This window comes from Corvus moneduloides, chromosome W (assembly GCF_009650955.1).
Source record: "Corvus moneduloides isolate bCorMon1 chromosome W, bCorMon1.pri, whole genome shotgun sequence".
NCBI lineage: Eukaryota > Metazoa > Chordata > Aves > Passeriformes > Corvidae > Corvus > Corvus moneduloides.
In genome coordinates this window covers 2786869-2810566 of record NC_045510.1, presented here as the reverse complement: position 1 = coordinate 2810566, position 23698 = coordinate 2786869, and the positions used below count along the sequence as shown (strand labels likewise).

Below are 23698 nucleotides of genomic sequence, written 5' to 3'. Positions count from 1 at the left end.
CTATCTCTGTGTCCTTGAAACAAACTGCTTTGAAAAGTTTTGCTCAGTTTTTTTCCTCTCCCCCCTCTCAGGCTCAGTTTAAAGGCACAGAAAAGGCAAAAAATTAATTTCTGGGCATAGAGCAGCGATAGGGGATACACATCATAAAGTCACCCCAAGACAGTGCCTCACAATATCAAAAATATTGTGTCATGCCTGCTCTCTCCCGCGGAGAATATGCTGTGGGAAAGAACATGGAAGAAACAGTTAAGGGGCCTCCTACAAACATATCAAGGAGACCGCACAAAAGCCCATCTAACTATTGAACATTTATGTGGAGAGGGTAACTTTGAGCACCCCCAGGACCAGGCCCAAGACATCCCTGAGGCTGTCCTCAGAGATATTAAAAAGGCAGCGGAGGCAGCCCTGCTTCAGACCCCAGATGATGTCACTCCCACTTTGAACTTTTCGGATGTTAGACAAGGCATAGAGGAGTCTTTTATTAAATTTATTGATCGTTTTAAGAGCTCTATTGAAAGGCAGGTCGAGAATGCAGAAGCCCGCAAAGAGATTTTATGCAGTTTGGCAATGGCCAACTCAAATGCAGAGTGTAAGAAAATTCTAAGGGCCCTCCCTCTTGACCCTGAGCCCACAATAGATCAAATGATTGAAACCTGTGCCAAACTAACATCCACTGAACACACAATAGCAATAGCAGTTTCAAAAGGGGTGGCTGAAGCCTTGGTGGCATCACCCAAGGAACAGCAAAGATGCTTTAATTGTGGGGAGTTTGGACACTTTCTTAAGTACTGCCAGGAACATCGGGTGGCCAAGGACTTTCATCAACTGGTAGGATGCCCACTATTAGACTGCCCAACCTGTCAACTCCACCACCAACGCCACTCGGGAAATGGCCAGCAAAACGCGGTACAGCTATGCGCTATGACACCAAATACCAAGCCCCCCTCCCTGCCTTGCCTGCTATCCTGAGGTTTCAGAAATAATTCCTGATTACGCCTATGTGGACCAGGAGCTCTGAGTCTCTGAGGCATCCCAACAAGTCCAGGTGGGCACCCGACAGCAGCTGGTGAGTGCCCTTTCTATCCAGTTTGATAATGAGGGCATGTATAAAATCCCTATGGGACAATTCAGGCCCCCGGATGGCCCAAGAGACATTTTAATTACAGGAAATGGACTTTATGGGCCAGACGAACTTTATGTTACTCCAGAAGTCCAAGCCGTCGGCCCTCAAGATGAAGCTTTTGTGACTGTTTCATGCAATAAGCCCCCTTGGTTTTTATACAAGGGAATGGCTATTGCCCAATTCTTTCTACTACCACATCATAGAGACTGGATCCTGGAGAACCCGATGGCATGCTGGGTTGAAATTGTGGGCCCAGATAAACCTATGATAGAGTGTGGTCTGCTTAACAGAGGTTCTAAGTTATATCTTCCAGGTATGGCAGACACGGGAGCTGATGTCACCATTATAGCTCGCTCTGAGTGGCCATGGGACTGGAAATTGACTCCAGTCAACGGAGTCATCTCGGGGATTGGGGGTGCTGCAGTCTCCATGCGCAGCAAAGATAATATCATCATGGAGGGACCCGAAGGTCAGGTAGCCACCATCAGGCCCTTCGTGGTCAGGTCAGGTATTACCTTGTGGGGCAGGGACCTGTTGTCTCAGTGGGGAGCTAGACTAGAAATCCCCAAGCCACCTCAGGATTTTTAGTTGGGGCCACTGAAGAGCGCGCCACCCCACCGCTGACGTGGAAGACCAATAGTCTGGTGTGGATAGACCAGTGGTCCCTATCAGCTGAAAAGCTGCTCACTTCCTTGTGGAAGAGCAACTTTCCAAAGGTCATATAATACCGACCAACAGCCCTTGGAACTCTCCTGTCTTTGTTATTAAGAAACCTGGCAAAGACAGGTGGAGATTGCTCCACGATCTTCGCAAAATAAATGAAGTCATAGAAGACATAGGTCCCCTGCAGCCCGGCCTGCCCTCACCCTCCATGCTGCCATGTGAATGGAGATTCGCAATCATAGATATCAAACACTGCTTTTTTAACATCCTCCTCCATCCTCGAGATGCACCCCGGTTTGCCTTCTCAATCCCATCCCTAAATAGGCAGGCCCCTCTGAAAAGGTACCACTGGAAATTCCTCCCTCAGGGGATGAAAAACTCGCCTTCCATCTGCCAGTGGTACATGGCCCACATCCTCTCACCCATCAGAAAGACTTTCCCAGATGCCATCATCCTGCATTACATGGATGATATACTAGTTTGTTCCCGAGATCAGTCCTATTTAGACACTGTTCTAACTAAGACAATAAAGGCTATTGAAGACGCCAGATTTGAAATCCATGAAGACAAGATCCAGCGAACCTGCCCTTGGATCTACCTGGGACTCCAAATCGGTGAGCGGACCATTGTACCCCAGCATCTCACCATCAAAGATAACCCAAAGACCCTCCGCGACCTCCACCAGCTCTGCGGGTCCATCAACTGTGTGCGTCCACTGCTGGGGATCACAACAGAGGACCTCGCACCGCTTTTCAATCTTCTCTGAGGTAGCGATGACCTCGACTCACCCTGTGCCATCACTCCTGAGGCCCAGGAATCCATCACGAAAGTCCAGGAATGTTGCGGTGAGCCATGGCTCTCACCAGGGTGTCCTGGACTCCATTGAACAAAAGGTCCAGTGGTTTAATTCTTATGAGGCCCAGGAACCCTAAGATAGCTGCCCGCCACAACATAGACACCCTCAGGCTGTCTGGCAAGAAAGTTCATTGGCCAAGGCGGGAAAGACGTGACATCCTGCACATCTGCAATGGCCACCGCTCTCCCTTCCCTTGATTACCACATCACTCTGTCATTGGCCCGTGTTCACCCTCTCCGCCTACCTCTCTCCCCATTGGTTAAGTTGTATGTATCCCCACCTATGTAACACCCCTTGTCTGTTCTGTTATTGGATGTTCTATGATTGCTCTGCCCTGAGCAGTGGGGTAGAAAACCCCCGGTCAGAGACTTTTCTTTGCTCTTCTTGGTCCCTTTTTCTTTGGCTCCAATAAACCCGTACTTCTCCCCCCGAGAAGAGTCCCTCGTTGCTTCATCTCTCCTTGCGTCTTCTCCATCGGTAGCTAAAGGGAGCCTTGCCTGGACCTTGCTTAGCCTCCTGCTCTCCTTCGGCACCTGTCCTCTGCTACTGTGGCAGGCAAGGCTATTGCCTGGTGCCTGGCCCAGGAGCTAGCCACCCGGCCAGCATCGCAGCACAGGAAGCGTTATCTTCCCAGCAGGCACATAGGACTGACCCCATTCTCCCGTTCCAGCTCATCGTCCTGGGTAAGTCACCCAGGTTCAATGCGTTAACTTTTCAGTGGGACACTGCGCAGAAAGATCCACTCTTTATCATCGAGTGGGTCTTCCTACACCATCAGCCTATTAAGACCATTTCAACACTTCAAGAGCTGATGGCTCAGCTCATTATAAAAGCCAGGGCATGCCTCCATGTGGATGCTGAAAGCTTGATGCAGAGAATTTTCCAGCTTTCTTCCAGCATCCATGTGAAAGTTTGTTTTCACACGCACGCTTGCTGAAAACAGTGAGAGATTTTTGTAAACCAATCCTTTATCTTGCAGGTGCAAGATTGTTATGCAGCTTGTTATGTTACTAACTGGAGAAATATTTTGAAATGGGTGTTGTAGGGTTTAACCAATCATTCTAAGAGATGGATGGTCAAAGGACCAATAACCTTATGCCATTCAAGTGAACCAGGTTATATAGACGAGTTTGGAAATTAATAAATAATTCCATTCCCTTCCTGGACTGAAGTCTATGCCGCTTTTTTGCCATCCCCAGTACAACAGTGACACCTCCGCAGCCTTGCGGGGTGTGATTTCACATGCATTTACCTCCCATTGACCACTGGGGTTCTGGACCATTTGCTCCAGAATAATGAGCACCTCCAGTTCGCCCTTGACAGCTACACAGGCCAAATTTCCATTCACCAACCCAGTCATAAGCTGTTTAATTTGGCTTTCCATTTGGCCCCAAAATCACTCCAAAGTCAAACACCTCTAAAAGCCCTGACCATTTTCACAGATGGTTTGGGGAGTTCACACAAGTCCGTGATGACTTGGAAAGATTCAAAGATGTAGAAGTGGGAGTCTAACGTCCAGATTGTTCAAGGATCCCCGCAGATTGCAGAGCTAGCAGCTGTTGTCAGAGCTTTTGAAACATTCAAAGAGCCAATTAATCTGGTCACTGATTTGGCATATGTGGCCGGTGTAGTTGCTAGAGCTGAACATTCCTTGCTAAAGGAGGTGCCAAACCAAAATTTACACAGGTTGGTTTCGAAGTTAATCTACCTCTTCTCCCACCGAAAGCAACCATTTCATATAATTCATGTGAGGTCACATACCAACCTCCCAGGGCCCATTGCAGAGGGCAACAGAAGAGCAGATGCCCTGGCCATGCCTGTGCAGACTGCTAATGTACCTGACATCTTTGCACAGGCCAAAATGAGCCACAGCTTTTACCATCAGAATGTGCCAGCCCTCATGCGCATTTTCCACCTACCACGCAACCAGGCGAGGGCGATAGTGGCCATGTGCCCCAACTGCCAGCAGCACCAAGTTCCATCTTTGGGCTCTGGGGTTAACCCCTGAGGACTCAACAGCTGCCAGTTGTGGCAGACAGATGTGACCCACTATCTGGCATTCAGCAGGCAGAAATACATACATGTGTCCATTGACATGTTTTCAGGAGCAGTGTTTGCTTCGGCTCACGCAGGAGAGAAGGCCAAAGATGTCACCAGGCACTTTCTCCTGGCGTTTGCCACCTTAGGTGTCCCAGAACAAATTAAAACTGACAATGGTCCTGCCTACACCTCCCACAAACTCAGGGATTTTTTTCAATCAGTGGGGGGTGAAGCACAGCACAGGCATACCAAGCTCCCCTACAGGACAGTCTATTGTTGAAAGGGCCCACTGCACCATTAAGCGGGTCCTTGATCAACAGCGAGGAGGGACAGAGACCAGTTCTCCCATTGAGACGCTCTGTAAAGCCCTTTTCATGATAAATTTCCTAAACTGCTCATCGACAGAGCCAAGCCCCCCTGTATTCCGGCACTTCTCCAATTCGGCCCGAGCTAAGCTCGATGAGAAGCCACCAGTGCTGATCAAAGATCCTGAAAGCCAACAAATACTGGGCCCTTTCCCTTTAATAACCTGGGGGCAGGGGTATGCCTGTGTATCAACACCATCAGGCCCGAGGTGGCTTCCAGGCAAGAACATCAAGCCTTACATCGGCCCAGCAAACACTGCTCCCAAAGACACAGCTGTGCCTGGAGTTGATGCAGAACAACCCAAGGACCAAAGAAGGCAGCCTGGAGACGGAGACGACACAAATCTCCACCGCAGACACTGACCTGCCGTCCCGCAACCAGAGCTGCGACTGGATAAGTTTACACCATTGACGTGTTCTCATACCCCTGTTACCATTTCCTTTTTTTTTTTCCAGCTTCTTAGTTAATAAAGAAAGGGGGATGTAAAGAGGGAGGGAATGGAAGGCCCCCCCTGAAAATTGCAAATTTTTAACTCTGTTTAAAACTAGCAGAAACACCTGCCAACTGACACTCCATCAGGAAACCCAGCATTTGTCCCACCACCACCCTCTGGATGTTCCTGATACCACTGGCAGTAGAGGCTTGAACTGTACTGCAGCCAAAAAGAGACCCTGGCAAAGACTACCCCCCTCCATGAGAGCATCCATACCAGTGTCGAGAGAAAAAATCCCCTGAAGGATTTGAGGACTTGTTGGGACGATGAGTTGTGGGTGTTTCTGATTGTTTTTGTTGGTTTATGTCTATTTGGTTGTTTGAAGCATTTGGTTCTGGGATCTCTGGGAGAGGCCTCTAATTAATACAGAAAAGAGGAGTTGTGGTGGCCGATTGACCTGTGGTACAAGAGACAGAGAACTCTTGGTAAGACAGTCTCTGGTGCCAAAGACTTATTGGTTATGGTGAGGGAAAGAAGCCTCTCTCAGGATGCCATGTTCGGTTATGGTGATGTACCCCAGTTCTGATTCCCCAGTTGGCTCCTGGTGTTAGCCACACCCCTGTACTTAAGCTCAAGCTGTCACATGTTCGGGGTCATTTGCCTCTAGAATCCTTCACAAGTTGTAGCAATAAACTGCTTTCTGTGGAACTCTAAGCAAGGACCCTTCTCAACTCCTTGCCGTCGGCTTAATATTACTGAAGCCATCCTTGCGTCTGTGCATTCATGCATGTGAGCCACGGAGCCGGCAGGGAACCCAGTAATAGCTTACCTCAGCCTCCAACATAGACAGTTCTTAGAATTCTGTCACTCCAGAAATACATATGGATTCTGTCCCTTTGTAACCTGATGGTATTAGAGTACACTGGGCACCAGTGTCCACCAGAGATCTATACTCCTGTGAGGCTGATGTGCCAGGACATCAAACCCTCACAATCCAGTAAACTGGGTTGTCCCTTTCCTCCACCTGGACAGAGGCAAGGCCCCCCTATTCCTGGTCAAAGTATTTATTACTTGATTTTTGTAGCTGCAAAACAGAAGGCAGGGGGTAGGGCAGCAGAAGACGGTAAAAAGTACGACCAGCCCTTCTACTCGACCCAACAGACACTGGAGGAGAAATTTTCCTGGATGGACACCTTTTGGCTGTTGCTTTTCCTTGAAGTTCCTGTACCCAAGCTTTTAGTCTCTAGGTAGGTTCGCCATCCCACTTTCTCATGTCCTCCTTCTGGTCACCCAGATAAAACCACAGGGTAGCACATGGTGTGTGCCACCAGTACCCTTTCCCTTGAGCAGAAAAAGGCTGAATCCTAATGGTTGAGACATTGGTCTGTATGAGTGAGGAAGACATACCCTTCTTTTAATTGCTGGGACAATTCTTGCGACAGTTTCTCCACAGCCAAGACACAGGTTCATAGGGAGGAAGTCAGATTATCTTCATATTCTTGGAGTTACCTGACAAATTCATCCACAGCTGGTGCCTCCATGTCTGTCCAGCTCAATATCGCCAGGGTGTTGGCACATGACATCAGTGCACTGTGTACAAAATTTGGTCACATGGACCACCTGTGCTGGATTTCAACCAGGTCCTTAGATGCCTGGTGTCATGGGTTAGCAAGCGTAGCTCCGGATTTTCCTGCAAAGAGATGCTTACAGCTTCCTCTATGACCTGACAGAACCTATCAACTGGCTAGTTTGAATACTGACAAATTTTTAAGCCACTTAAATTTTGACCGCCTCTGTGGTCCACATTTAAGAATGGACAAACCCCGGGAAGCTGGCTCTCTTGCTTCCGGCCGGGGGACAGGTAACTGGGCTGGGCCGGTAGAGGGCACAGCGGGCCCGGGCTGGGCCCTGCCGGGTCCGGGCCAGGACCTGCTCAGGCCTGGCCGGGACACAGCCATCCTGGAGCCGTGCGGCCCTGTTCCACCTGTGGCCCCCCCACAGCCCTGCTACGTGCAGATGGCGCAGCCCGGCTTCCCCCTCTCCAGTGCGGCTGAAGATTCAGCTGACACTGCCCTTCTGCCTGGCAAAGATCATGTGTCCAACAGCGATAAGCAAAATTCCAGCTGCAAAGTCCAGGTGAGATTAGCCCTTTTAGTGCTGTAAGTTTCCTCCAGAACAGATGGAGCCTGCAGACATTAAGTAAAGAAAGAAGAGCTGAAATCCTGAGGGAGGAGAAAGAGGAGATGCTTAAAGCTGAAATTCTGTTGTAAAGCTATGGTGGTGATAAACTATGATATATCAGGGTACCCGTTGTAATTTCATGAAAGCATGGGGGGTGGAGCGTTCAAACTGCACTTGCGAGCAAAAGCACCTGTGCTGGAATAAGCAGATGCTGAAGCAGCTGTAATTTGATGAGAAGTTTGAACAGGGAGAGATGGAAGTGATGAGGACTCTTGCTCCAATCGGAAGGAGAAGACCTCTGTTCCTAGAGATACTCCCAGAGATAGTCTTAGAGATGAAGATGATGAGGACCCTTTTTCTCCAAGGGAAAGGGGAGGGCCTCTATTCCTAGAGATGAAGGCGCTCCCAGAGATGGGTGAAGAGAACCTTTTGTTTTTGAACAGCTCAACCTTAAAATGGTACCCCAGTAGCTCAAGATTGGACCCTAGAAAGCAGTTGTGGGAAAAGCTGCAAGTCATGGGAAGGGACTCTCACATGCGAGTAGAGAACCAACCCGGGCAGCTGTCTCGTGATACTGAAGCCATGAGAGAACCTCTTGTGGAGATGTCTCCATAGTATGAGCAAGAGAGACTCCTCTCCCTAAGTGAACTGAACAAGGTTACTATGGAAGTGGTAAACAGACTGAATATCTCAAGGGTTGTCTTTTTACAGTGGAAGAAGGGGGAAAGGTGGGGGGAGGAGAAGTGTTCTGAAGGTGTGGTATGATTTTTGGGGGTTTTTTCCCTTCTTTTAGGTCTGTTAATAAACTTCTTTATATTCTTTTAAGTTTTGTGCCTGCTTTGCTTTCTCCTAATTCTTATCTCACAGAAGGTAAATAGTAACGAGTATTTTGGACCAAACCACTACACCTGGTTATTGTCCTGGTTGTTATTGATGCCTATTGATTTTTGCCTTTTTTTCTTTTACATATTCTCTGTATTTTTTACACATATGTTTGGAGCTCTGTAGCCTATTATTGCATTCTTAGCTAGTTTTCCCAGTACTTTTCCCTGAACTGATAGGCAGAAAGACAAAACATATTCCAAAGCCCCTATCATATTTTGGTTCCCCCTGGGAATCCATGCCGAAAAAACAGCTCTTCAAGACACATTTTCATCAACAAAGTTCAGTTCCATCTGAGGGGGGAGGATTTAGAAGGGGCTTGAACTGGGGGAAATTGCATCACCACTTGTTGCTCCTAATTGGTGATTTTTGTCAATTATGCTAATTTTCTAAACTTATAAAAACTGTATTCACCCCATGTGGGTGGTGTAGCGGGTTGAGTTTGAAACCGGGCAGAAACACCAATTAAGTGTAGTGGTTTTGGTTCAAAATATTCATTACTTACTTATTTTCCTTCTGTGAGATAAGAATTAGGAGAAAGCAAAGCAGGCACAAACCTTAAACAGTTGCAGTACAATGAAAGAGTTTTATTACTAATAGAATTAAAAGTAAAGAGAAATAACAAGAAATTAAAGCAAATCCCCCCTCCCTTCCAGCACTTATCTCCTTTTACCCAACTCGCACAAAGGATAACAGAACATGGGATGTTAGTCAGTGTTGCAGTTCTTGAAAAGTCTCTCTCTTATGCTTAAGGAAAAAAGGGGTTTCTTCAGTTGCACATGGTTCCCAAACTGCCACCAACAGCAGACCCGCCTGGAAACAATCAATCTGCTGTGGTGTAAAACATCTTTCCCATGAAAAATCTCACAGTTCCTTCACACTGCAAAACATGTGCCATCACATGGGGTTATTCATCTTTTTAAGGATAAGTTATTTTGGCCTGCACAAAGAGGCTTTCTTCGCCACAAGTCTCTAAAAGCCTCTCACTGCTTCTATATAGCCTGGCATAGGCACTCTTCACATTCTTCACAGGCAACAAGTGGATTCTCCATCCCCCCATGTACTTCAAATGGATTAAAGAGAAAAACAGTTTGTGGTATTACAGTTTCTTACCACGGCATGCAAGAAGGTTTTTAAGCTACGTGCAAGAATCGCGGCACCGCCTTCTTTTCTCCTGTCTCCATTTTCAGCTTCGTCTCACGTTGTAGAGGGATTCCTTGTGGAATATAGGATACCCCAGGAGGGCTTGGGCATCCCAGGGCTGTTGCAGAAGTACCCCTGAAGGGGCCTCAGGCTGAAGATAGGCTTGCTAGGCACCTGCCAGCCGGCAGCCTTGAACAGCCTTGGGAAAAGGTATACACTGGTCAGCTCCCCCTCTGCTTAGAGGCTTTCTCATGGGAAAGGGGCATGAACTTTGGAAAAAAGTATAACTTGGTGTAATCGAATAATAAAAGGGGGAGCACGATGCTCAAATCATATCGGTGTTCGTATCGTGACTCTGGCTGGATTCCCCTGCTCCCGGGACCACCCCCTGCTACACGTGGTGCCCGAACGGCAGGGACCCGAGTGAGTTTTGCTTCAGGCAGGTTCGCTTCAATGCGGTAAGACTCCGAATTTCATCGTATCGGTGCGGCGGAGCCAGGGGAACCAGAGCGGGTGGCCCCAAAGCCGAGTAAAGCCGGGGGCTAAACCTCAAAGCCGAGTGGCCGGAGACCGTATTTTCGCGCGGCCGAGCGAATACCCGCAGCACAGAAGCTATGGACTACAGGGCAGGACCTCGACTCCTAGCTAATATTCTCTCTATGAGAGGCGAGATTGTAAAAGACCGAGATCTGAATGCCCTCGTTACGTGGGCCCGGGAACATGGATTATTGAGTTACACTTCGCTTTTGTTTTCAGCCAAAGTGTGGGGGGAAGTTGGATATAAATTGTGGCTGTCCACAATTGAGGGAGGAAAGGAAGCTAAAGAAGCTAAAGCCCTCGGCTTAACCTGGAGGGCAGTAACTGGCACTCTCGCAGAGATGAACACAGAGAGGACAGTGGCTACAGCTGCCATAGAGGCTTTAGAGAGTAACAGCTCTGGGAAAGGAACAGACGGGGGTCTTATGGAGCGGCGGCCAGAGACCAGAGCAGAGTCCAGGGTAGCACGGTTCATGGGGGCTGGCTGCGAGAAGACCGATTAAAGGCACAGCAGCACCCGTCCGCTCACTGTGGGAGTTGCTGGACTCGGCAGGGCAGGATGTTATCCCTCCGACGGCCGAGAGAGAAATGGCTGCGAAAGCAGGAGCAGAGCCGCCCGACTCAAGGGGCAGGGTGCAGGCGGGCCAAGGAGACAAAGGCAGTCCTGATGTCTCGCCGAAAGCGGCAGAGCAACGGAGAGGTCCTAAAGCCCAGCCAAAAGCGGCAGAGGGCAAACCCCCCCGCCGAACAGCGGGACGTCCGGCAGCAGCTCGGCTTCTGCGGTTTCGTCGCCTGCAAAGCCAAAGCCGGCCGGGGCGGCCCAGAAGCACCCCCAAAAGAAGGAGAAGTACCAATAAATAATGCAAGAAGTAATCAAAAAGCTTGCTGACTTATCTACACAAAGCATTTTGCAGTCTATCTTTACAGCAGATGTCCTGTGTTCAAATTACTACATCAGCATCGTACAGTTGTTGTTAACCCCTTCACAGTTCCTGCTCTGGGAACGAACGTGGACTGCAATGCTGCAGAATGTCCTGCAACAACAGGGACAAGTCATCGCTGCATCACTGACCAGAGCTGTGCCCAGCAAAGTGGTGCCATGCTACAGGACCCCGAAACAAGAAAGCACAGTCAGCGTCAGCTCCTGAAGAAAGTGACGCCACTACTTCAACAGCTGAGACTCTGAGACCTGTCCCAAGGAGCCTTGAGAGAGGCTGCAGACGTGGCTGAGTGAAGGAGCTGAGGACTTGCCAAATCCACCACTCTCCGTAGCAGGAGAAATAGCGAGACCCTGGGGCGAATCTAACAGCTGCCCTAGGTGGTTGCTAGTGACTTGTGGTGGGTGTCAGGGAACCCTCTCCAAAGGCAAAACTAAGAAGGAGAGTTGCATAAATTTGTGGGTATAGCACCAGACACAGAGGTAGAGTGAGAAACTGTTTTTTGACTGTCTGGAGACCAGAGCATTAGCAGGCATTTTCAATCAGCTGTCTGCCCATTTAGATCAAGTGAAAGCAGTCAATTTGGCTAGCATCTATGTTGTTACCTGGTGTTTCGGCAGCCAGGGCTCACGCTATTTTGCATAAACTTGCTTGCTGGGAGAGGGATGAGTTAAACATAACTTCGCAGATGCTTGATGAGTTAAGCGTAGATGTTACTAGTGTTAGACATACAGTATTACAAAATCGAGCAGCCATTGATTTTCTACTACTAGCTCACGGCCACGGCTGCGAAGAGTTCCAGAGTATGTGCTGTATGAATCTTTCTGACCACTCTGTCCCAATTCACAAGCACCTCTCTGACCTCCAGAGGGGCCTACACAACCTTCAGGAGACAGACGACCCTATTGGAGATTGGCTTAAGGGTCTGGGTATCACCAGATGGCTGTGTACCTTGGTAGTAGAAGGCTGCCGATTGCTATTTGTAGTTATATTAGGTTTAATAATACTTGGGTGTATTTTTTTGCCTTAAAGCAGGGCTGCAAAAAATCATCGACCAGGCCTGGGTTGCCCAAAAAGAAAACGGGGGATGTGTAGAGGGATTCCTTGTGGAATATAGGATACCCCAGGAGGGCTTGGGCATCCCAGGGCTGTTGCAGAAGTACCCCTGAAGGGGCCTCAGGCTGAAGATAGGCTTGCTAGGCACCTGCCAGCCGGCAGCCTTGAACAGCCTTGGGAAAAGGTATACACTGGTCAGCTCCCCCTCTGCTTAGAGGCTTTCTCATGGGAAAGGGGTGTGAACTTTGGAAAAAAGTATAACTTGGTGTAACGGAATAATAAAAAGGGGAGCACGATGCTCAAATCGTATCGGTGTTCGTATCGTGACTCTGGCTGGATTCCCCTGCTCCCGGGACCCCCCCCGCTACATCACGTGACTCACTTTCTCTTTCTCTCTGACTCTGAAGCCGCCATGTTGAAGAGTGTTCTTGTTCAGGCTTTACGATAGAGAAAGCCTTGCTCCCTTTGTGCTGCTGGCTGCGTGATGTCCTCTTCAGTTCAGCACGAAGTGTGCTGGCTGCAGAAAGGAGGCTACGCCAGCTCCCGTTGACTCCGCCGGCTCCGTATGGAGAGGAGAAGGACCCGCCTGTTCTAAGAAGCCACGCTGGATGGGTTTAGCTGTGTGGCAGTCCATGGCTGGTTTTAGCTCCCTGCGGCTCTGGGACAGGCCCCCCCCAGTGACCCAGGATCCGTGCCGCGACGTTGGGAAAAGGGGGGAAGGGGCAGTGGCCCCGGCCCGGCTCGGCGGGGCCTGGAGGCTCAGAGCCCCCCCCCACCTTCCAGCAGGCGTGCTCAGACAAAAGGCAATTCCCACCTTTCCGTGCAGTTTAAATATGTAAATTGTGAGAAGCGTCATTAGTCTAAAAGACTGTCCATCAACTCAGGGTCAACCCACTACAGGTGGGCTTTTGTGGACATTTTCCATATCTGCCCCTGGAGGCCTCCAACAAAGATCAACCTTTATACTACCTCCTCTACTAATATTATCTTGAAAGTGTGTGTTGTTTCATTTATAGGTTCTTAAGGCATCACTATAAATTACCTCCATCACATCTTATTCCCTGAAATACTGCATATGTCCCTCAATGGTGGTCCACTTGCTTCGGCAATTTGCAACACCTTCCTGGAAGGGATACCTGTCCTTCACACTCAACGAGAGTTGTATCTGAAGTCTGAGGACTGTTGCTCCTTTTCCAATCCCTTTGTTAATGGCCTTATGCCTAGCAAGGAATCCCAGCTGCCAGGCTTCCTTACCCTCTAATTGCAAACTGTTAGCCGTGTTATCCCAGCATGGGAGCAGCTAGGTGATAATGGATATCCTGCAGCTCATTTAGGGATAGGGATCAGGCAGTTTCTGACTTGTTTATGATTTCAGTCTCTTCCTCCTTCTGTTCTTGTGACTGGTCTGCTGCAGAACAGGCTGCCTCTTCTGATTCTCCCTCCTTCTCTTTGAAGAAACTTCTTGCTTCCTTCCTAAACAGGTTGACCTCTGCTTCTATTGTTTCTTCTTGATTATAAGGGCAAAAGATATAGCTGAGGGCTGGATCTCTGGTTTAGCCACAGTGTCTGTCTGTATGTCTTCAGATCAAGAGACACTCTCCTCCTTGAGGGTGCTGAATAATGCTGAACAGTGATCGGTAGGCATAGGCCAGACCCCAGCAAATGGTGATAAGTTGTGCCTCTTTGGAATAGCCAGGGCATCTTTTTTTAAAAAACGTTCTGTCACTTCTTCAGGATCCCCCACTTGTTCAGGAGTGAAGTTCTGAATCATTGAATGTGACAACCTTTTGAGATATCTGCCCATATTCTCCCACAAGCCTTGCCACCCATAACCACATTGTCTCAGGGTCTGGGTGATATTTCTAATAAATCAGCTAACCATAGAAAAAGACGAGAAGATATTCCTAAGAAGTAAAAATAGCAGTATTTTGGTTTCCCAAGTGTTGCTGCCTGCCCAAAGTGCAGCCCGGCCCCGGGACTGCCCAGGCATGTCCGGACTTGTCTCTGCCATGTGCTCTGAATCCCCTTTGTTCCAAGTGCGGATAGAATTTGAAAGTAGCATGGACTCCCTCGAAACAGAGTCCGATTGGCTGGTTACCACAGGTCCACCCCCTGCTCTCCCCTTTCCGCTCCCCCAAATAAAGGCAGCCGATTGCAGCTGGCCCCCTCGCTGTCTGCTCCTGCTTCGCCTTCTGTGAACTGGTTCTCTCGTCCCTCCTGGGATGGGAGGAATAAAGAAAACAGGAATACAGGCATGGAGTCAGGGCTATATTTCTACCTCTTTGCTTCTGCTTGTGAGGATAGCCAAACAGCTATCACTTGCCGCATATCAGAGCCGCTGCGCTGCTGGATCACCTGTGCCATCTCTTCAGGCAGCTCGTGGCATTCCTAGGCATAGAAGAGTGAGTCTGCTGACTGAGCGAGCAGTGAACTCTCGTCAATTGGCGCCCAACGTGCTATCTTGGAACCACGGTTCTAAAGAGACTTTTGGGGTGTCCCAGCAAGCCACGTGTTGGCCAGATTGAACCCTGTGCGTTCAGTGCCAGCACTCTGCAGCCCTGCTGCCGCTTTTTGTGCGGTAGCGAGTGGAGAGCACCAGCCAAAGCCCCCCCCCACGCCACGATGCATGGGAACAGCTGAACAGCAGAGGACCAACTTCGCTGATTTTATCCTCTCCAGACCTGCTTTCCTGTGGTAAATCCAAAGCTTTGGTGAGTATTTCCTGCTGGCTTGGGGGCTCGTGTCTTGTAGCTGGTTTTGGTGCAATTTTTTTTTCTTTTTTTCCATTTTTTTTGCGATTTGGGGCTGAGGGAGTGGTGTTGCTTTTATAATGGGATCCGAAGTCTCTGCACACCACAGAGAAATATATTACCAAGTTCAGTTACCTTTCTTGTACTGGGCATAAATACCCTAAAAGTTTAGTTCAATCTTTTGTGTGCTGGCTTTTTCAGTACTTTCCTCAGCTAACCTCCGAAGACATAAGGTCTTCTGAGTTTTGGGATGGTGTCAGAAGAAAGCTTTCCTCTCTCAGGCGCTCAGGAGACGAAACAGTTTCAAAATTTTTCCTCTCCTGCTACTAACTTATACTTTGCCAAAGACGAAGGCAGTACAGGAAAAGCCACTGCAAAAACCCCCGGTTAACTCCCTTATACTTTCTCCTAACCACCGTGTCCCTGAACCCTCTTCCCCTATGCTAGAAAACACGGCTAGAGCAGACTGCCCTTTAGCACAGGAAAGCTACCGACCTCCTGGCCCACCCATGTCTCCTCAGCACCCTGCCTTGTACGGGAATCCGGAGCCCATCCCAGGAACTTTCCAAACCCTTTTCTCTACTCCTTTGTCCCCAGTTTCTAGTCCACATGTTGTAAGTGCGTGAAAAACCCCTTCTTCCCTGATCTCTTTTTTCCCAGGAACAGCAATAGCCATGTGCTCGTAGCACAGGAAACCACCCCCCCAACCCCTTTTCCCTGGGTCTATCTGTTTCCAACAATGGCGGAGGCCATGTGGCCTCATCTCCGAACTACACCTCCCACAATCCCTTTTGCCTCCATCCCACAAATTCTTCTTGTCTCCATCACCTTCCACGCATACATCGGAACCTACCCCCACCCTCTACCCCGCCCCCACGGCGTGGTGTTTCACCTCTCCGTCTGATCCCACCCAGGAGGCGTGCACGTCTCCCGCCCCTGAGGGTAGCACCGCCCCATCCGCCCACAACCCCACACCCAACCCCTCCCCTCCTCCTCCTGCCTCTGCCCCTCCACGCCCCGCCCCTGTTTCCCACTGTCCAGCCCCATGTTCCCAAGGTCATGTGACTACCCCTTTACATCCAGGAACCCATGGCTACCAAGAAGTGCCTCTGGCTGCTACTACTCTCCCTCGTAGAAGCACAGGAGCTAATCCTAGCTGGACCCCTTTCCCATATTCCAATAGCAAAGATTTTTGCAAGGCAATTAAGGAGTTTGGGATGCATAGTCACTATTTTAAAAGCCTGTTAAGGGCTACCTTTTCAACGCATCTGTTAGTGCCTCATGATTTGATTACAATAATGCAATCTCTTCTCACTCCTAGTGAATTTGTGTTGTGGAAACAACAGTGGAAGCTAATTTTATCTGATTTATTGCAAATTCTGTGGCAAACTCCTCTTAATTATCTGGATTTTGACAACAATTATCTGATATTAGACCATTTATCTGGTGACAATAATATGGCAAATGCTCAAAAGCAAGCAATGCTTATTCCACACCCAGTCCTTATTGAAATAACACGTGCTGCTGACAAGGCCTTAACATTAATACCATCTCAAACTCCTGAATCTCATTATACCAACGTTAAACAATTCCAACTGAAAATATTATACAGTTCTATAATTGTTTGCATGAAGCAATCTTTTCCCAGGTCCCGAATCCTGACCTGCAACAAGCATTCCTGCTTGAACTGCTCCAGGCCAATGCAAATGAGGCTTGCAAGCAAGTGATCCTGAGTCTCCCCTTGCGTCCGCCCCCAACGGTTGAAACCATCCTTGAAGTTTGTACTAAGAAGGTTCAGATGAACACAACTGTTCCTTTTTCAAAAAAAGTGTGGATGGTGGGGGAAGTCATGGAGGACGCGATGGGTACAGGGGAAACTCAATCTCGAGGTAACATTGTATGCTACCATTGTCAGAAAAAGGGACACGTAGCTCGGAATTGCAGAGCAATTATAACTGTTGCTAAAAACTCTTCAAAGACTGTTTCCCCAGGTCAATAGCAGGGAAACTTACGACTCAACCCGTCACAGTTCTGCGTTCAGACATAAATAGAGCTGCAGACAAAGTAACATGGACTCCTGGACTTAGGTTCAAGGTAAATTGTGATGTAACACATCACTTCAACAGCAACAGACGGACTGTGATACCAATCACATTCCAAAATGTGGACCACATAACAGACTTTACATACCTTTTTGTTATTGGGGACACTCAGGAAACACCTTCTGGGATAGAGCTTACACCTACACTCATGAAAGTGGATCAGAATGGGGGTTCTAGCCTAATGGCACACTGTATATGTCCACCATACTTTATGCCAAAGGGTCAAGTCATTGTACAAGCCATTCCACTGCCCAAATAGCTGCCCACAGATGGTCATATCCCAGCCATCTGTTGGACTGAGGTTCTGCGAAATGATAAACCTTTAGTGGAATGTAAGATCCGTCATGGATCACACAAAATCAGTATCATGGGAATGATAGACACAGGTGCTGATGTATCTGTCATTCCATTTGATAAGTGGCCTACACAATGGGAATTGCAGTCTCAGAGTATCATACAAGGGATTGGAGGTACCCAAATTGCGAAGCAATCCAAATACACCATTCAAATTGAAGGTCCAGAAGGACAAATAGACATTTTGTCCATATGTCCTAGATACCAAATTCACCCTGTGGAGAAGGGATGCCATGTCTCAGTGGGGAACAAAAATTGATATCACCCCTAGACATCAAAATTCTCCCTTGTGGCCACTAGAGCTGAGTGTCTTCCAAAAAAATTGACTTGGAAAACTGATGAACCAGTGTGAATTGACCAGTGGTCGCTAAAAGAAGACAACTTAGAGACACTCCAAACGTTAGTAAATGAAGAATTAGCTAAAGGGAACATCGCACCAACTAACAGCCCCTGGAACTCGCCCGTGTTTGTAATGCAAAAACTGGGAAAGAACAGGTGGCAGCTTCTCCATGATCTCAGGAAAATCAATAAGGTTATTGTAGACATGGGACCCCTTCAACCAGGTATGCCACCACCTTCAATGCTCCCACAACATTGGAATTTGGCTGTCCTTGATATTAAAGGTTGCTTCTTTCATATTCCACTCCATCCTGTAGATGCCCCATGATTTGCATTTTCCGTACCCTCTATAAATCGTGAGGCCCCCATGAAACCTTACCAATGGCTTGTGCTTCCCCAAGGTATGAAAAATTCACCAAGTCTCTGTCAAGAGTATATTGCCAAAATTCTATCTCCCATCCGTGCCAAAGCAGAGAAAGCCATCATCCTACATTACATGGATGATGTGCTGATATGTGCTCCCGATAACCAATACTGTGAGCGGACATTTAACATGGTGATTGAGGCACTAGAGGCCAAGGGCTTTGAATTACAACCTGAGAAAATGCAGAAAACGAGCCCTTGGAAATACCTTGGATTCAAAATCACAGAGACCTCTATCACCCCAACACCCATCACCATTAATAACAACCCAAAAACATTAGTAGAATTGCAACAGCTCTCTGGGACACTGACTTATATAAAACCCTGGTTGGGACTCACCACAGAGGATGTGGCTCCTATTATGAACCTACTGTTGAGGGGAGGCGGTCCAACATCCCCTAGATCCCTGACAGAAGAGGCAAGGCAGTCCCTCAAAAAGGTGCGAGAGGCAATTTCCACCAGGCAGGCACACAGGTATCAGCCCTCCCTACCCTTTAAGCTTGTCATTCTAGGGAAGGTACCACGCTTTCACGGCCTCATTTTTCAGTGGAGCAAGGAGCAGAAGGATCACCTCATCATAATTGAATGGGTATTCCTCCCACTCCAACCATCCAAGACCATCACCAAGCAACAAGAACTGATGGCTAAAATTATCATGAAGGGTAGAGTAAGGCTCCGCACCCTGACAGGAAGTGACTTTGCATGCATCTACTTACCCGTAACAACAGACTGATTAGAACACCTGCTCCAAAATAATAGGAAGTTACAATTTGCATTAGATAGTTACTCAGGCCAAATATCAAATCATTACCAAAACATCAATTGTTTAATCTGGCATTCTGTAGCGGGTTCGGTTTGTAACTGGGCGGAAACACCAATTTAGTGTAGTGGTTTGGTCCAAAATACTCATTACTGTTTACCTTCTGTGAGATAAGAATTAGGAGAAATGCAAAGCAGGCACCAAACTTGAAAGAATATAAAGCAGTTTATTAACAGACCTAAAAGAGGGAAAAAGAAAAAATAACATCATACTACACCTTCAGAACTCTTCTCCTCCCCCCACCTTTGTCCTTTCTCCCACTGACAATGTTAAAAGACAACCCTTGAGATGTTCCGTCTGTTTACCACTTCTGTAATACTCTTGTTCAGTCCATTCAGGAAGAGGAGTCTCTCTTGCTCATACTACAGAGACATTATCACAACGAGACAGCCGCCCGGGTTGGTTCTAGGCTCGCATTATGTGAGAGTCCCTCTCCCACGACTTGCAGCTTTTCCCACAACTGCTTTCGAGGGTCCAATCTCGAGCCATTGGGGTACAATTTTAAGGTTGAGCCGTTCAGAAACAAAAGTTCACTTCACCCATCTCTGGGAGCATTTCATCTCTAAGAATAGAAGCCCTCCTCCTTCCCTGGGAGCAAAGGGTCCTCCTCATCTTCTGTCAGGGTCCCTTCCCCCCCCTTTCATGTAGTCCTGGGAGAGGGGCCCTGAGGGGGAGACACAGGGTTTCCCGAGCCCCTGGTCAGCCTCGTTCCCCATTGGTTGTTTTGTATTCCCCTGCGCGGGGGAAGGACCCTCGGGTCTCGTGACTTTAACAGTTCCTTGGCAGAGCTCCAGCCATGCGGCTGGAGAAATAAACATCTCTGAAACATCTATCAAGAATCGGTCCATATATATTTCTTTTCCTCGGGCCTCCTTGTTTGATATGCATGTTACAGTATCCCCACTGTAACAATCTTCATCTCTAGGACTATCTCTGGGAGCATCTCTAGGAACAGAGGTCTTCTCCTTTCCATCTGGAGCAAAAGTCCTCATCTGTCCATCTCTCCCTGTCCAAACTTCTCATCAAATTACAGCTGCTTCAGCATTTGCTTATCTCAGCGAAGGTGCTTTTGCTCACAAGTACAAGTTGAACGCTCCACCCCCCCATGCTTTCATGAAATTACAACAGGTACTCTGATATATCATAGCTTTACAACAGCATTTCAGCTTTAAGCATCTCCTCTTTCCCCTCCCTCAGGTTTTCAGCTCTTCACAGCACTAAAAGGTTTAATCTCACCTAGGCCTTGTACCTGGAATGTTGCTTATTGCTGTTGGTCACATGATCTTTGCCAGACAGCAGCGCAGCTTCAGCAGAATCTTCAGCCGCATGGGAGAGGGGGAGCCGAGCCGCTCTATCTGCACATAGCAGGGCTGTGGGGGGGCTGCAGGTGGAATAGGGCCCATCGGCTCCAGGATGGCTGTGGCCCGGTCCGGCCTGGCCTGAGCAGGGCTTGGGCCAGGCCCGCCGGGCCCCCGCACGGGGCCCCACAGCTACTTGTCCCAGCGCCAGAAAAGAGACAGGGCTCTGCCCAGGATTTGTTTATTCTTAAGTGTGGATCAGAGAGGCATTCAAAATTTTAATTGGCTTAAAGAATTGTCCATATTCAAACTGGCAATCTGATAGTTTCTGTCAGGTCACAGAGGAAGCTGTAAGCACCCCTTTGCAAGAACATCACTTCCAGGACTATGCCTTGCAAACCCATGACACATTCTCTTTTATTCCTCAAGAAATTCAAAGTTAAAAACCCCTTGATGCTCTAACCATTTTTACAGATGGCTCAGGGAAGTCTAAAAGGTCAGTTCTGACATGGAAAGTCCCCAAGATGCAAAAGTGGGAATCTGACAAGGTAATCCAGGGGTCACCACACATAGATGAACTGGCAGCCGTCGTCAGAGCATTTGAGAGGTTCAAAGAACCCTTTAATTTGGTCACAAACTCAGCATATGTAGCTGGAGTAACTGTGAGAGCAGAATATGCGCTCCTAAAAGAAATTTCAAACAAGAAAATTTATGATCTGCTCTCAAAGCTGATATATCTGGTTTCCCACAGAGAGCATCCCTATTTTGTCATGCATGTGAGGTCACATACAAACCTGCCAGGATTTATTGCAGAGGGTAATAGTAGAGCAGATGCCCTGGCTATGCCAGCAGACATAGTTTTATCAGTCGACTTACCAAAGCTCCCCCAAGTTTTTGAACAGGCAAAATTGAGCCATGCCATGTACCATCAAAATATTCCTGCTGTTATCCGCATGTTCCACCGATCGCGGACACAGGCAAAAGCAATAGTGGCAACATGTCCCAACTGCCAGAAGCTACAGCTTCCATCACTGGGCATGGGGGTCAATCCCAGAGGCATTAATAGCGGTGAAGTGTGGCAGATGGACGTTACACATTTCCCTGAATTTGGGAGATTAAAATATGTTCATGTTTCTATTGATACCTTCTCTGGTGCTATGTATGCCTCTGCACATGCAGGTGAAAAAGGCTAAAGACGTTGAAAAACTTCTTGTCCGAGCCTTTGCTGTGCTTGGTGTACCTGAGGAGATAAAAACTGATAATGGGCCTGCCTACATCTCTCAAGAGTTCAAAAACTTTCGTCAGCAGTGGGGATTTTGACATGTCACAGGTATTCCTCACTCCCCAACTGGACAGGGCATTGTTGAACGTGCCCACCAAACTCTTAAACGAATGTTGCTGCAACAATCAGGAACCACCAAACTCAATTGACCCGTTCTCTGACTCAGCAAATCCTTGTTTACAATAAATTTCCTGAACGGCTCCTTTGAGGATCCGAACCCTCCGATCTATCGTCAGTTCCAGAACACCAGGAGACAGAAACTGAAGGAAAATCCAGAAGTCCTGATCCGGGACCCAGAGACTCAAAAGATCCAGGGACCGTACAAACTTATAACTTGGGGACGTGGATATGCCAGTATATCCACCCCTCAGGGATTGAGGGGGATCCCCAGAAAGTGGGTAAAACCTTATGTTACTGCCACAAAGTTCAAGGAGGTCAAAACTGCCTCCTGGAGGAGACGCCATAAAAAAGATCCTGATTTTACACCTCCATTTGGGCCCTTTGCACTAGATTTCGATGTTAATCCCATAAATTAAGTTATGCTGTTTGCACTCACATTTTGTACTTTATTTTGTAGTTCCTCGTCCTGATACCCCATACCATAGATGTCCTGACTAACCTCCTGAGTTTTCTCCCCTACTTATGTCCTAGAAAGCCATATCAACGGCAGCATGGACTGTCCCACAGCCCTAAAACAAGCTTGTGGGGTTACCCTGCATGAACTTTACATCTCGCGGTCAAATCCTTCCACGTCTCCATAAGGAGGTCCAGGACTAAATCAACCATCTGAAAGAAGAGCTGGGGTACTGGTTTAGGGACATCTTGTGTAGCGTCAGGTTATAGGGACGGTGGATTTCAATTATGTTTTGCACTGTTGTTTTATTACTGTTTTGTACACTTTAAGTTACTCAGGGTTGCGGCCCAGCTTTAAAGAAAAAAAATAGGGAATTGTTGCTTCCTGCCCAAAGTGCAGCCCGGCCCCGGGACTGCCCAGGCATGTCCGGACTTGTCTCTGCCATGTGCTCTGAATCCCCTTTGTTCCAAGTGCGGATAGAATTTGAAAGTAGCATGGACTCCCTCGAAACAGAGTCCGATTGGCTGGTTACCACAGGTCCACCCCCTGCTCTCCCCTTTCCGCTCCCCCAAATAAAGGCAGCCGATTGCAGCTGGCCCCCTCGCTGTCTGCTCCTGCTTCGCCTTCTGTGAACTGGTTCTCTCGTCCCTCCTGGGATGGGAGGAATAAAGAAAACAGGAATACAGGCATGGAGTCAGGGCTATATTTCTACCTCTTTGCTTCTGCTTGTGAGGATAGCCAAACAGCTATCACTTGCCGCATATCAGAGCCACTGAGCTGCTGGATCGCCCATGCCATCTCTCCAGGCAGCTCGAGGAATTCCTAGGCTTAGAAGAGTGAGTCTGCTGACTGAGCGAGCAGTGAACTCTCATCACCCAAGGATGTTAAAGATACTGAAGAGTTATTATAATGAAGGAGAAAACATCACTGAAGAATGTGGTGAAGGTGCCATTCTGTATTTCCCCCACCAAAAACCTTTCAGAGGAAGAAATATAATTGTTAATTGTCTACATAAGATGGCTCCCAAAGTATAGATTGATAGAATCATAAAATTGTTTGGGTTGGAAGGGACCTTAAAGATCATCTAGTTCCAACCACACTGCCATGGGCAGGGACACCTTCCACTAGACCAGGTTGCTCAGAGACCCATCCACTCTGGCCTTGAACACTTCCAGGCATGGGGAGTTCACAACCTCTCTGGGCAACCTGTTCCAGTGTCTCGCCACCCTCACCGTAAAGAACTTCTTCCTAATATCCAATCTAAACCTTCCCTCCTTCAACTTAAAGCCATTCCCTCTTGTCCTGTCACTGCATGCCCTTGTGTCAGAGACTGGAAAAGGTAATCTGTTTTGAGACATCTTGGGGGCTTGGAATGTGTGGTAGGGGGTGGGTCAGACTTTGCTCTGGTGAGGTAGTGCTCTGCCCCCCATACCCCCCAGCCCCGCAGTGTCTGTCAATCATGGCACACTGGAGGCAGCCCCAGCTTTGCCTAACTCAGTCCCTGAGTTGCCGAGAGACCAGAAGTCCCTTCTGGGAAG

At 48.2% G+C, this 23698-nt stretch overlaps 1 long non-coding RNA gene across 1 annotated transcript; it reads left to right on the top strand.

The window, feature by feature from the left end:
- The first annotated feature begins 15107 nt into the window (after window positions 1–15107).
- LOC116437405 lies at window positions 15108–23088 on the top strand. Its single transcript, XR_004237282.1, has 3 exons — window positions 15108–15221; window positions 22383–22389; window positions 23076–23088. It is a non-coding gene; the product is annotated as an uncharacterized LOC116437405 (long non-coding RNA).
- The last annotated feature ends 610 nt before the right edge of the window (window positions 23089–23698 follow it).